The sequence below is a fragment of the Tachyglossus aculeatus genome, chromosome X5 (genome assembly GCF_015852505.1).
Source record: "Tachyglossus aculeatus isolate mTacAcu1 chromosome X5, mTacAcu1.pri, whole genome shotgun sequence".
Lineage (NCBI taxonomy): Eukaryota > Metazoa > Chordata > Mammalia > Monotremata > Tachyglossidae > Tachyglossus > Tachyglossus aculeatus.
In genome coordinates, this window is record NC_052097.1 from 10,581,775 (window position 1) to 10,595,918 (window position 14,144).

The window sequence follows — 14,144 nt, forward strand, 5'->3', positions numbered from 1 at the left end:
ATCATTATAGCTTCCTGCTGACTTCTTAAACATTTTGTGTATTGCATATTTGCCCAGGTCCTTGATACCATTTTAATGTTTTAGTGTTTCACTGTTACCGACATGTCTGTTTCCAGTCCTCCCCTACCTTTGATATTCATATGTTGTGGACCCTTTCCCTCATGAGAATCACATCTCCCTCCAATGTATCCTTTCCCAGAGTTTAGTGCAGTGCTCAATAAATGTTATTGCATGGTCCCTGAGTGGAGGAAGCTTACAGTCAAACAGGGGGGATTTTGGAGGAGGAGTCAGTCAGTCAGTCATATTTATTGAGCACTTATGTGACCTGTACTAAGAGAATTTTCAAGATTATCAGCCGATTGACTCATTGCAGAGTTTAGACCCTGCTGGAAACAGAACATATGAGTACCGAGCTTGGGGTATTCATGTGAGAAGCCACGTGGGCTAGTGAAAAGAGCATGGACCCGGGAATCAGAAGACCTGGGTTCTAATCCTGGCTCTGCCACATAGCTGCTCCGTGACCTTGGATAAGTCCCTTTGCGTCTCTGTGCCTCAGTTCCCTCATCTGCAAAACGTCAATTCAAAACGTCTTCTCCCTCCTACTAAGACTGTGAGCTCCATGTGGGACCTGATTATCTTTTATCTACCCCAGCATTTAGCACAGTGCTTGGCACATAGTAAGATTTTAACATCCCACAATTATTATTATGTGATGATGAAACTTCATTGTGTTTTAAAAACACACCTCTGCACATTGCTCTCTAACTTTACATTGAGGTGACTGATCAGGTGTAGTTGAAGTGTGCATTCAGTTTATCCTTCTCAAGGACAATTTCATGCTTTGCCATTTCTAAAAGAGGTTGATCCATTTAGAAAGTTGCCCTGGTTTTCCAAAGGAACCAAATGAGATTTTGTTGCCAAGGTTTTCTCAAAGAAGCCACCTGCGATCAGAATGAAAGGAGATCATAATCACTCTTCTTCCACTCCCCTCCCACACATCTCTCTTGGAAGTCAGGGGAATCTCCATGTGCGAGAGATAACAGCGAAAGTCTGGAGCAGGATAGGAAGATGAAGACTATCTGGAATGGCACGTGACAATTTTATACACCTTAAAAGCAAGAAAAAACTCCTATATGATTCAATACATTTCAAATTCCTTACAATGGGCATTGAGGCTCTCCACCTTCTTAACCATCCACTCTCATCACCCTGTCTTTATTCCTCCCAAGCCTCCCTCCCAAAACTTCGCTCTCCCCTCTCCTGCCTCCATCATTGCTTCATTCTCACTGTCCCATTAGTTTGGAACTCTCTCCTTCCCCACATTAAACAAGCCCCAGCTCTCTTCAAATTCAAATCCCACCTAGAGTCCCATCTCTTCTAAAAAGCCTTCCCTTATTAATTTCCCAGCACCGGGAGCCATTTAATCATTGCATTCAGTCATTTTATTGTATTTGAGCATTAACTGTGTGCAGAGCACTGTACTAAGCACTTGGGGAGTACAATACAACAGACACATTTCTTGCCAACAGAGCACTTAATGACCCATTTATAACCCTCTTCTGCATACGTTCATATATATGTACTCATTTATTTTAACCACTCTAGTTATCTATATGTTTATGCTTGTCTCTTCCACTGGAGTGTAAGTTCCTTATAATAATGATGGTATTTGTTAAGCGCTTACTATGTGCAAAGCATTGTTCTAAGCACTGGGGAGGTTACAAGGTGATCAGGTTGTCCCACGGGGGGCTCACAGTCTTAATCCCCATTTTACAGATGAGGTAACTGAGACATAGAGAAGTTAAGTGACTTTCCCAGAGTCACACAGCTGACAGCTGGTGAAGCTGGGATTTGAATCCATGACCTCTGACTCCAAAGCTCACACTCTTTCCACTGAGCCACACTGCTTCTCCCTTATCGGAAGGGAATATGTCACTTTTTAATTCTGTACTTCTCAAGCACCTCAAGTACAGAAGCGGAATGGCTTCATGGAAAGAGCCTGGGTCTTGGAGTCAGAGGACCTGGATTGTGATCCCAGCTCTGTCAATTAATTGCTGTGTGACCTTAGGCAAGTCACTGAACAGAAGTGAATAAGAGCCCGGGCTCTTTCCACTGAGCCATGCTGCTTCTCTTTACTAATACTATTATAACTACTATTGGAAGCAGTATACCTAGTGGAAAGAGCACTTTATATATGTTATTCAATTACTTTGATTCCTTTTTTCTGTCTTTTCCTCATTAAGGTGGAAGCTCTCTGTGGGCAGGGGCCATGTGACTTCTCGGTTTTGTATCTCCCTGGGCCTCAGGTACCTCATCTGTAAAACGGGGATTACATCCTCCTCCCTCCTACTCAGATTGTGAGCCCCATGTGGGACAGGGACTGTGTCCAACGTAATTAATTTGTATCTACCCCAGGGGTTACAACAGTGCTTGATGCGTACTTAAATACCATAAAAAGAGGTTCTCAGTAAATGTTACTACTACCACCACTGCTTTTTTCAATGTTACAATTAAAACATTAAAATGTAGCATCAATTCCTTTAACCCAGTAATTATCCTAGTAATTCCCTATAGTAAGGAATGCAGAGATTTTCCTTCAGTGTTAGTATTTCATCATCATTATTATTATTATCATCTTCCTCCTCAGCAGCAATGCAGAGGATCAGGTTTTCTTGATCAATACCAACTCGGCTGTAGGCCAAAAGATATACCCCTTTTCCCAACAATGAAATTATGTATTATAAAAGATTTATTTACATCCTCTGCCTCACTCTCTAGATTGTGAGCTCTTTGTGGGCAGAGAACACATCTACCAACTCTGTTGCATTGTACTTTCCTAATAGTGCAGTGCTCCGCACATAGTAAGCACTCAATAAATACCATTTGATTTTTTTTTGTGCAGAGTACACAGAGGTGAAGAGAGGGTTGTAGAGGTATGCTCAAGGATCTTTCAACCTAGCAGTCACAAAATGATTTACAGATAAGAGGAAAAACAGACCAGAAAGAGCAGTAGTGAATGAATAAGTAATTTAACAGTACAGAATAAACAGTGAGTAGCTACATTAAGCACTCTTCTGTACTAAGTGCTGTGAGGCACTTCAAGGGATAAACCATGTCCTTGAGGAGCTCAAATCCTGCTTTTCTCCCCACAGACTAGAGCGTGTAAAAAGCTATCACAGTAGAAGGGATATGGAAATATTTATTACACAAAGATTACAAAATCAAGAACACAAAGCTGTACAAGTAGCAGTAGCACTACTGTGACTATTACTACCACTTCTATTCTATTATTACTGAGCCCGTTGTGGGCAGAAATTGTCTATTTGTTGCTGAATTGTACTTTCCAAGCGCTTAGTACAGTGCTCAGTACACAGTAAGCACTCAGTAATGTTACTATTACTACCACTATGACTATAACTATTATTACTAACACCATAAATACTCCTATTATTACCACAACTACCCCATTACAAGTAATGCTACTACTGCCATTAATAATAATAATGGCATTTATTAAGTGCTTACTATGTGCAAAGCACTGTTCTAAGCGCTGGGGAGGTTACAAGGTGATCAGGTTGTCCCACGGGGGGCTCACAGTCCTCATCCCCATTTTACAGATGAGGTAACTGAGGCACAGAGAAGTGAAGTGACTTGCCCAAAGTCACACAGCTGACAAGTGGTGGAGTCAGGATTTGAACCCATGACCTCTGACTCCAAAGCCCGGGCTCTTTCCACTGAGCCATGCTGCTTCTCTTTACTAATACTATTATAAGTACTATTGGAAGCAGTATACCTAGTGGAAAGAGCACTTCATATATATATTATTCAATTACTTTGATTCCTTTTTTCTGTCTTTTCCTCATTAAGGTGGAAGCTCTCTGTGGGCAGGGGCCATGTGACTTCTCTGTTTTGTATCTCCCGAGCACTGTCTTAATCTCCATTTTACAGATGAGGTAACTGAGGCACGAGAAGCAAAGTAACTTTCCCAAGGTCACGCAGCTGATGAGAAGTGGAGTCAGGATTACCAGGCCTGGGGTCTATCTCCTAGGGCTTGCGGGTGTGTGTTAGAGGTGGGATTAGAACCCAGAGCCTCTGACTCCCGGGTCATACCTCTTCTTGGAAGAGGAAGAAGAGGAGTTTTAGGGGTATTTATTGACCATCTGCTTGTTGAGGGGCACTTGGGAAGTATAGAATAATAAAGACACATTCCCTGGACTAAAGGAGTTCCCACGCTAGTGATAGAGACAAATAAAAATAGTTACAAAACAGTGACCAAAGCAAACAAATTCAGCAAAACAAAATACCGAGACTGTAAGATCATTATGGGCGGGGAATGGGTCTGTCTAGTATTGTGTTGTACTCTCCCAAGCGCTTAGTACAGTGCTCTGCACACAGAAAACACTAAATAAATACAATTGAATGAATATACATGAGTTGCAAGGAGGGTGGAACGAAGTTCATGGGGGCCCATCAGACTTGGAAATGAAGCTGACTACGGTGGAGAAGAATTCGGAATAATTTAGAAAAAAATACCTGCAGTTATTTACCAAATAAGCTACAGTGAGCCAATCTGAATGCACCCAGTGGAAACCCTACCTATTCAGGATTTCTCTTAGATGATGCGGCTTATGTATCTTTTGAAAGGATGATAGATCTTTGAATGATTCCTCAGTACTTGAAAAAGCCCAGATTCCTCCTTCCATCCTTCACTCCTGTCCTTGTTTTTTTTTCCCTGTTTCACATTTTAATATACATGTCAGTTTTGCAGTTATACTGATAGAAATAGCTCCTTAAGCTGTTGAAGTGCACCCTTCCAGACTTATATGTGGCTGTGAAAAACCAAAGGGAAAACATTTAAAATCTTTATGTGGGTGATGGAGAAAATTGATGACAGTGCCTCAATTTCCAAGAGACAAAAACCACTCAGAGTTTCAACTTTTATAAGAGTTACTGAGGCAAAACAAAGAAAATGCTAAAGCACTCCAAAATGCACAGGTCATGAGGAATGAGCAATGATACTTATTCCAAAATCCCCAAACTTTTTAATATTCCTTGTCATGCCTGCAATCATGACCGTTTCAGGATGAATTTCAGGAGGGAGAGAGTGAAAGAGGAAAGAAAATGGAGAGAGAAAGAAGAGAGATAGAGAATGACAGGGGAGAGAGAGATGGAGAGAAAGAGAAAAAAAGGAGTGGGAGAAAGAGATTGAGATAATGAGTTCAAAATATGAAGCAGTGTCTCGAGTGGTTAGAGCATGGGCCTGAAGTCAGAAGGACCTGAGTTCTAATTCCAGCTTTGCTACTTGTCTGCTGTATGACCTTGGCTGAGTCGCTTCAATTCCCTGTGCCTCGGTTACCTCATCTGTAAAATGGGAATTAAAACTGTGAGATCCACATGGGACAGGAACTGTATCCAACCTGATTAACCCAAACGTTACTCCAGTTCTTAGTACAGTGCCTGGCACACAGAAAGCAGTTAACAAATATCGTTAAATAACAATTTTACCTCCCCCAGTTTTGCTGAGCATCTCAATGGGGCAGGATTGCCCTCAGAAGGCAAGCAATCAGTCACATCACAGGAGAGGTGGGATATCTCCTGACCTACTCAAGACGTTTGCTGCTTTGAACGATAAGATGGATACCAAACTAGATTTTATCAAAATAACCGCCTTCCATACACAAAAGCCCCCGTAGCCCTTGCTGTGCATGTGAGGCAGCCAAATTTGCTTCCATTTTCAGTAATCCTCCCGCCTTCCTCAACTCTGCCACAGAATAATCTGGGCCACAGGATTGTTTGATTTTTAACTGCATGTATGCAGCAGGGCCAAGGTGGTAAAATTGATGTCTGACTAGAGGTGAGTGGAGAAGCAGCATGGACTAGTAGAAAGAGCCCGGGATTGGGAGTCAGAGGTCATGGATTCTAATCCTGGCACCGCTGCTTGTCAGCTGGGTGACTTTGGACAATTGACTTAACTTCTCTGTGCCTCAGTTCCCTCATCTGTAAAATGGGGATGAAGACTGTGAGCCCTATGTGGGACAACCTGATCACCTTGTTTCCTCCCCAGCGCTTAGAACAGTGCTTTGCACATAGTAAGTGCTTAACAAATGCCATCATTATTATTATTATGTGAGACAGGGGATGTGTCCAACCTGATTTACTTGTATCTACCCCAGCGCTTAGTACAGTGCCTGGCACATAGTAAGTGTTTAACAAATGTCACAATTATTATTATCATTATTAGATCTTTGCTTTTATCTATACCTCCATGTGCACGTTCATGCACAAACACACACAAGCACAAATACCTTTGGTTTTACTTGGTTTTCAAAATGTTCTCTCAAAGGCTAAAACAAGTTTCACGGGAGAGACAGCATTCCTAGTTTGAGGAAGTGAAAGATCTGATATTGATGTTTTATCAGAGGCTTTTCTCATCTGACGAGCATACAGTGCTCAAGATGAACAGGGACTCATTCCTTGTGCTGTGACAATTCAGCAAAGAAAGACAAAAGAGCCTTACTTCAGGGGGATTTTCCTATGAGGGTTCTGACCTAGAGAAGAGAACCTGTTCAGGAAATCTGGTTTTTTGAGGGTCCCCGAGTTCTGCCACTAGGTAGGGATTAAGGGGCTTGGTACCAAAAAACCCTTGCGTTGACATTCGATTATGACCTCAGAACATGGCTTCAGGTGAGTCAGAAATGAAAAGAATCAAGTACACTTTCCAGGCTTCTGTAATGAAATCGGATGGATGGGGAATGACAGTTCCAATCCCTGAGCAAAACCTCTGGGAGCTATGAATTCTATCAGGATTATTCTTCACAGCCTCGGTGAAGAAGAGAATGGTCCCTCTGCATATACCATCTGTATTCCCAGATCTCTGTTTTCTAATTTTATTTTTTCATGGTATTTGTACTATTAAGCTATTAACCTGTTGCTTACTATGTGCCAGGTACTGTTCTAAGCAAAAATTATTTGCAAGAATTCTCTTTACACACTTAATTGCCACCTAATTTTCCCTTTAAAATTGCGCGGGTGAAATAGATTGAAACTCCCTGAGAGCAAGAAGCATGTCTACTAACTCTATTATACTCTTCCAAGTACTCAATATAATATTCTGCACAGAGTAGGCACTCAATAAATGCCACATTGATTGACTTTCCCCTTTCTGAAAAAAAAGAGTATTCCCCTTTATTGGTAAATTATTTCATGTTGGCCATCCCCTCAAGACTGTAAAGTATTGATGATGATAACAATAATAAAGATAATTGTTAAATGCGTACTACATGCCAAGCCTTGTACTAAGCCATGGGAGAGTTGAAACATCAACAGATTCCATCTGGGGCTTACACTCTAAGTAGGATGGAGAACAGGAATTGAATGCCCATTATACAGATGAGGAAACTGAGGCACAGATAATAATAATAACAGTTAAGCACTTGCCATGTGTCAAGCACTGTACTAAGTGCTGGGGTAGATGGAAGATAATCAGTTTCTACGTGAGGCTCACAGTCTAAGTAAGAGGGAGAGCATGTATTGAATTCTGAATTCGCAGATTAGGGAACTGAGGCCCAGAGAAGGTAAGTGACTTGCCCAACATCACACAGCAGGTAAGTGGCAGAGCTGGGATTAGAACCAGGGCCTCTGGGTTCCAGATCTATGCTCTTTCCACTAGGCCACACAGCTTAAAGCCATCAGTAGTTTTTACTGTGTGCAGAGCACTTTACCAAGCTCTTGGGAGAGTAGAGTTCTGAAGTAGTGTTCAGTCTACAGGGGGTGACAGATATTAATATTAACAGAGAAGCAGCGTGGCTCAGTGGAAAAAGCCCGGGCTTTGGAGTCAGAGGTCACGGGTTCAAATCCAGACTCCACCAATTGTCAGCTGTGTGACTCTGGGCAAGTCACTTACCTTAACTGGGCCTCAGTTACCTCGTCTGTAAAATGGGGATTAAGACTGTGAGCCCCCTGTGGGACAACCTGATCACCTTGTAACCTTGCCAGCACTTAGAGCAGTGCTTTGCACATAGTAAGTGCTTAATAAATGCTATTATTATAACAAATTACAGATATATATATATATATATTTATGAGGGTCTCCGAGTTCTGCCACTAGGTAGGGATTAAGGGGCTTGGTAACAAAAAACCCTTGCATTGACATTCGATTATGACCTCAGAACATGGCTTCAGGTGAGTCAGAAATGAAAAGAATCAAGTACACTTTGGGAATGACATCTACACCTTATATGTATATATACATCTACACCTTATATGTATAAGGTATTAAAAGTATATATAGATATATATATATAGATATAGATATAGGCTCTCAGGCTGAAAGTGGGATGAATATCAAGTCCTTAAAGGGTATGGCCCCTCTCAGGGTCACAACTGGAGAGTTCCAGTCCTCCACCAATCTTGGCCAAGGGATGGAGAGTCAAGCAGAGGCCTGTCCTTTCCATTCCTAGCTTGGCCAGTGGTTAGCAAGTGGAAGACCATCTGTTACAAGTCAAAATTCACCTGTGCAGGGCGGTAGCGGCACTATGCCAAAACCAATTCCAGATTTCGACCAGGAAAACTCCAGGGATCCAATACCAGAACGACTGCAGATGGTGAGAGGGGTGTCTTGGGAGATTGTGTCTGCGTTGTCGCTTTGGGTCAGAAACAACTCAACGGCATAAGACAAGACAGAGTATAGACCTAAACTCCTTGAGGGCTGGATTCACGTCTTATAACTTTCTTTGACTCTCCCAAGCACTTCGTAGAGTGTTTGACAAAGAGTAATTGTAAGTGCTTACTGTGTGTCCAGACTTGTTCTAAGCACTGGGGTAGATATAAGTTTATTATTTTGGACACAGTCCCCATCCCATGTGGGTCTCACATTCTAAATTGGAGGTAGTCGGATTTAATCATGAGGCAACTGAGGCACAGAGAACTTGCCCAAGATCACACAGTGGATAAGTTCATTCATTCAATCACATTTATTGAGGACTCACTGTGTGCAAAGCACTGTACGACGTGCTCGGGAGAGTGCACTATAGCAATTGGCAAACTCCCTGACTACAACTAGCAGCGTGGCTCAGTGGAAAGAGCCCGGGCTTTAGAGTCAGAGTTTATCGGTTTGAATCCGGCTCCGCCAATTGTCAGCTGTGTGACTTTGGGCAAGTCACTTCACTTCTCTGTGCCTCAGGTACCTCATCTGTAAAATGGGGAATAAGATTGTGAGCCCCCCGTGGGGCAACCTGATCACCTTGTAACCTCCCCAGTGCTTAGAACAGTGCTTTGCACGTAGTAAGTGCTTAATAAATGCCATTATTATTATTATTATTATTAACAACTAGTTTACAGTCTAGAGGGTGGCGGAGCTAGGATTAGAAACCAGATCCTCTGACTGCCGGGACTCTGCTCTTTCCACTAAAGAAGCAGCATGGCCTAGAGGATAGAGCAGGGGCCTGGGAGTTGGAAAGTCATGGGTTCTAATCCCGGCTCTGCCACTTGTCTGTTGTGTCACCTTGGGTAAGTCACTTTGCTTCTGTATGCCTCGATTACCTCATCTGCAAAATGGTGATTGAGACTGCCATGTGGGACAGGGACTGTGCCCAACCCGATTTGTCTGTATCCACTCCAGGACTTAGTACAGTGTCTGGCACAAAGTAAGCACTTGAAAATACCAAAATTATTATCATTATTATTAATAATAAGACATGGTGCTTCAGCTTTAACTGCAGGGAGAATAACTCTATGGAGCAGGAATAGAGCAGGGTAGCCAGGGAATCTTGCTGTTGTTACTGTCTCCTTCAATTCCCAGAGTTTGTACCTCCATTGGGAACAAACAAAAAAAAAACCAACAACACACCTTCCCCCACCTCCCACTCCCGAAGGACTAATTCTAAGGATCCATCAGTAGCATCCAGAACAGTTTCTCTTCAAAGCTTCTCCTCTAATGGCCACCCTGGTTTTGGCTCTGGTTTGGAATTTTTTTTCTTAAATGCTATTTGTTAATCCCTTACTATGTACCGGGCACTGTTCAAAACCTAGGGTACATAGAAGATAATCAGATTGGACACAGTTCCCCTCCCACGTGGACCTCACAATCTTAACCTCCACTTTCCAAGTGAGGGAACTGAGGCACAGAGAAATCAAGTGGCTGCCCAAAATCACACAGCAGACGAGTGGCGGGGCCGGGATTAGAACTCGGCCCTCTGACTCCGAGACCCGTGCTCTTTCCACTAAGCCACTCTGCTTTTCTAATTCTTCTAGGAGGAGCCTGGTGGGAGGGGAAAAAGACAGATGGATTGGAGCCCCAGATATGATAAGGAGGGGGGTTCAGATGGGCAGATTGTAAAAAGAGTGGGTCATGGTCTTTCTATCTTTAGGGAGCTGGAGAATAGCAGCAGCGGGTGTTGAATGTGGGCTGACAAAGTTTCTCTAGCACCCTAAGTTTTTTTTGAGCTTGCAAAGTTGGGTGTGCGAGTGAACCCACATAGTTCTATCTTTATATCTGGTTTCTTTCTCCCACTCATTTTCCACTTCGGTCCCCAGGAAAACCCCAAGGGACTGAGAGGAATCACCGCTCAGCTGGTAGAAAGCCTCAGGGTACTTGGCTCTTGTGATGGCTATTATTTTCTCTCAGCAATGAAGTATTGCTCTCTCTCTCGCTCTCTGGAAATATCTTGGACAGGATTCGCCTGTTATAAAGCAAAAGAAAATCTTCGCTTTCCATAACGGCTTTCTGGAAGGAACAAAGATCCTTCCAGATCTTTATGACATTATCTTTTGAAAAAGAAGTTGAGGCCACAGCACTCCACTCCTTCATGTCATAATAGAATTTCTTAAGTGCTTGTTGTGTGCAGAGTACTGTACTGAACACCAAGAGGTCAAATAGCTGCCCAATGCTCTGGTTTTCAAGTTATGGCTCCTGTCGGTGGTTCTCAGGGCCCTCGACTAGCCCTCTCAGCATGTGTTAGTGGAAAGAGCTTGGGCCTGGGAGTCTGAGGACCTGGGTTCGAATCCCAGTACTGCCATTTGTCTGCCAAATGGCAAGTCACTTCCCTTCTTTGGGACTCTATTTCCTCAAGTTTAAAACAGGGACTCAATGCCTCTTCTAACTCTTAGAGTGAGAGCACCATGAGGGACAGTGTCTGGGCCAACCTGATTAGGTAGAAAGCACGGGCCCAGGAGTAGAAGGCCATGGGTTCTGGCCATTGGCTCTGCTACTTGTCAGCTGTGTGACTTTGGGCAAGTAACTTAACTTCTCTGGGCCTCAGTTACCTCATCTGTAAAATGGGGATGAAGACTGTGGGCTCCATGTGGGACAACTTGATTACCTTGTATCAGACCCCGTGCTCAGAACAGTGCTTGGCACATAATAAGCGCTTATATACCATCATTTTTATTCTCTGGGCCTCAGTTACATCACCTGTAAAATGAGAAGTGAGACTGTGAGCCCCACATGGGACAGGGTGTGCATCCAACCTGATGTGCTTGTATCCATTCCAGCACCTAGTACAGTGCCTGGAACATAGTAAGCGCTTAACAAATACCATCATCATCATCATCATCATAAGGTCATAGGTTCTAATCCCTGCTCCACCACTTGTCTGCTGTGTATCCTTGGGCAAGTCACTTTACTTCTCTGGACCTCAGTTACCTCATCAGTACTATGGGGATTAAGATCGTGAGCCCCACAGAGGGCAGGGGTCGTCTCCAACCTGATTTGTTTGTATCCACCCCAGCACTTAGTACAGTGTCTGTCACATAGTAAGTGCTTAACAAATACCACAGTTATTTTAGTATCTAGACAGGGGCTTAGAACAGTGTTTAGTACAGAGTGAACACTTTATCAATACTTATTGTTATCATTATTATAGATGAAGAGCTAAGAAGGTATCACTGCCTTCAAATATGTGTACAAAAATAGAACCAGCTTTCCTTACTGAAAAATATATTCGTATCTTATGGTCTCATTATGCACTCAGTCATCTCCCTGGTTGTTATAAGGCTTCTGGAAGATGATAGCAAAACCAACACTTCTCAGGTCAAATGTAGTTAATCACTTAGCACAATGGACAAAGGAAAGCAAGCAATGCTCCTCTGTTTTCTCACAATCAAATTTATCGAGTTGAAGATTTTGCTGCAAAATTGCTTAACCGAGTATAGAATGGAACTCAGGCTGAAAACACTTCACAAGGGAATGGGAATCCACAGGAGATTTTGACTAATCACCGCTCCACGGTTCTGAGTCACAGAATTGCTACAGCTCCATTAGGAAAATTACAGAATGGAAAGTTTCCCACAGCATTAAACTATGGAGTAGAGAAGAGCTTAATTTTTAATAAAGAAGTCGACTCATAGCTTGTAAAAGCTACAGTTGCCCTTTGACAACTTCGGAAGTGTGGCTTGCATCTTGACCCAAATAATTGCAGGAGTTTCTATGGCTGGAATCTACGTGGCTCAATGGAAAGAGCATGGGCTTTGGAGTCAGAGATCATGGATTCAAATTCTGGCTCCGCCAACTGTCAGCTGTGACTTTGGGCAAGTCACTTAACTTCTCTGTGCCTCAGTTACCTCATCCGTAAAATGGGGATTAAGACTGTGAGGCCCCCATGGGACAACCTGATCACCTTGCAACCTCCTCAGCACTTAGAACAATGCTTTGAATGTAGTAAGCGCTTAATAAATGCCATCATTATTATTATAGTATTATGTACATAGGATTCCACGGATGGAAAATTGATTGGAAAATTATCCATCTTAGAGACAAGTAAGGGTCATAACTTCTATTGATGTCACAGATTTTTGATTCTGGATTTCTAAGAGTCAGCCTAGGTTCCAAGCCTGCCACGAATTTCATATCTGGAGCCTTTCTATTCATTAAAGTATTTCAACCTATCACTTTCATTAGATTCTGTTGTATTGTACTCTCCCAAGGGCTAAGTACAGTGCTCTGAACATAGTAAGTGCTCAATAAATACTTTCAACTGATCAATCTGAGGACAGAAATGCATAAAGGAATTTGGGACAGGTCCCGTATTTCAAAATTACCTTTGATTCATTTGAACAATGTCTAGCTCTTTGCTCTTTTCATTAAACTGCAAGCTTCTCTAGAATGTAAGCTCCTTGAGAGCAGGAATCATGTCTACCAACTCGATTTCATTCATTCAATCGTATTTATTGAGTGTTTACTGTATGCAGAGCACTATACGAAGCTTTTGGAGTGTACTCCCCCAAGCACATAACAAATACAGTTGATTGATTATTCACTTGCTCATTCAAATTGCTTTTAGGCTTTTGAACCTCAATATGAATAGCCATTCAGCTATTCGACTGAGCATTCGATTTTGGATTTCAGTCATATATATTTGTATGCCTGTCTCTCCTGTTGGGGTGTAAGCTCCTCTTGGGAAGAAAGTAAATCTTATGCTTCTGTTTGTACTTTCCCAAGTCCTAAATACTGTTCACTACACCCTTTGAAAACTCCATAATTACCGTTGCTAGTAATACAACTACCATTATTACTATTTCTAGTGCTGGTTTGAAAAATTCCTATTATGAAGAAACTGATGGAAAGATACTTTCCTGAAATTGCCCAATCGATGAATTCTACATTAACGCAATCCATATGTAGAGCTGACCTCTCGATATAAAAGTGGTATCACTTGCAGTGAAATTTAATCAGTGCATGCGGGTGAAAGATAAAATCATCAAGAAAGGAAAATCCTTTCCACATCCTGATTGTAAGGAGTAGAGGGATCAGGTCTACTTACTGTATTTTCGCACAATTATATTGCAGCACAGTAACATTCCTTAAGCATTTACTATGTGTCAGGCAGTGAAAGCAGCGTGGCTTAGTGCAAAAAGCATGGGCTTGAGTGTCAGAGGTCGTGGGTTCTAATCCCAGCTCTTCCACTTATCAGCTGTGTGACTTTGGACAAGTCACTTAACTTCTCTGTGTCTCAGTTCCCTCATCTGTAAAATGGGGATGAAGACTGTGAGCCCCACCTGGGACAACCTGATTACCTTGTATCTACCACAGCGCTTGGCACATAGCAAGTGCTTAATAAATACCATCACCATTATTATTACTAAGTGTTGGGGAAGATGCAAAATAATCAGGTCCCCCGTGGAGCTCACAGTCTAAGTAAGAGAACAGG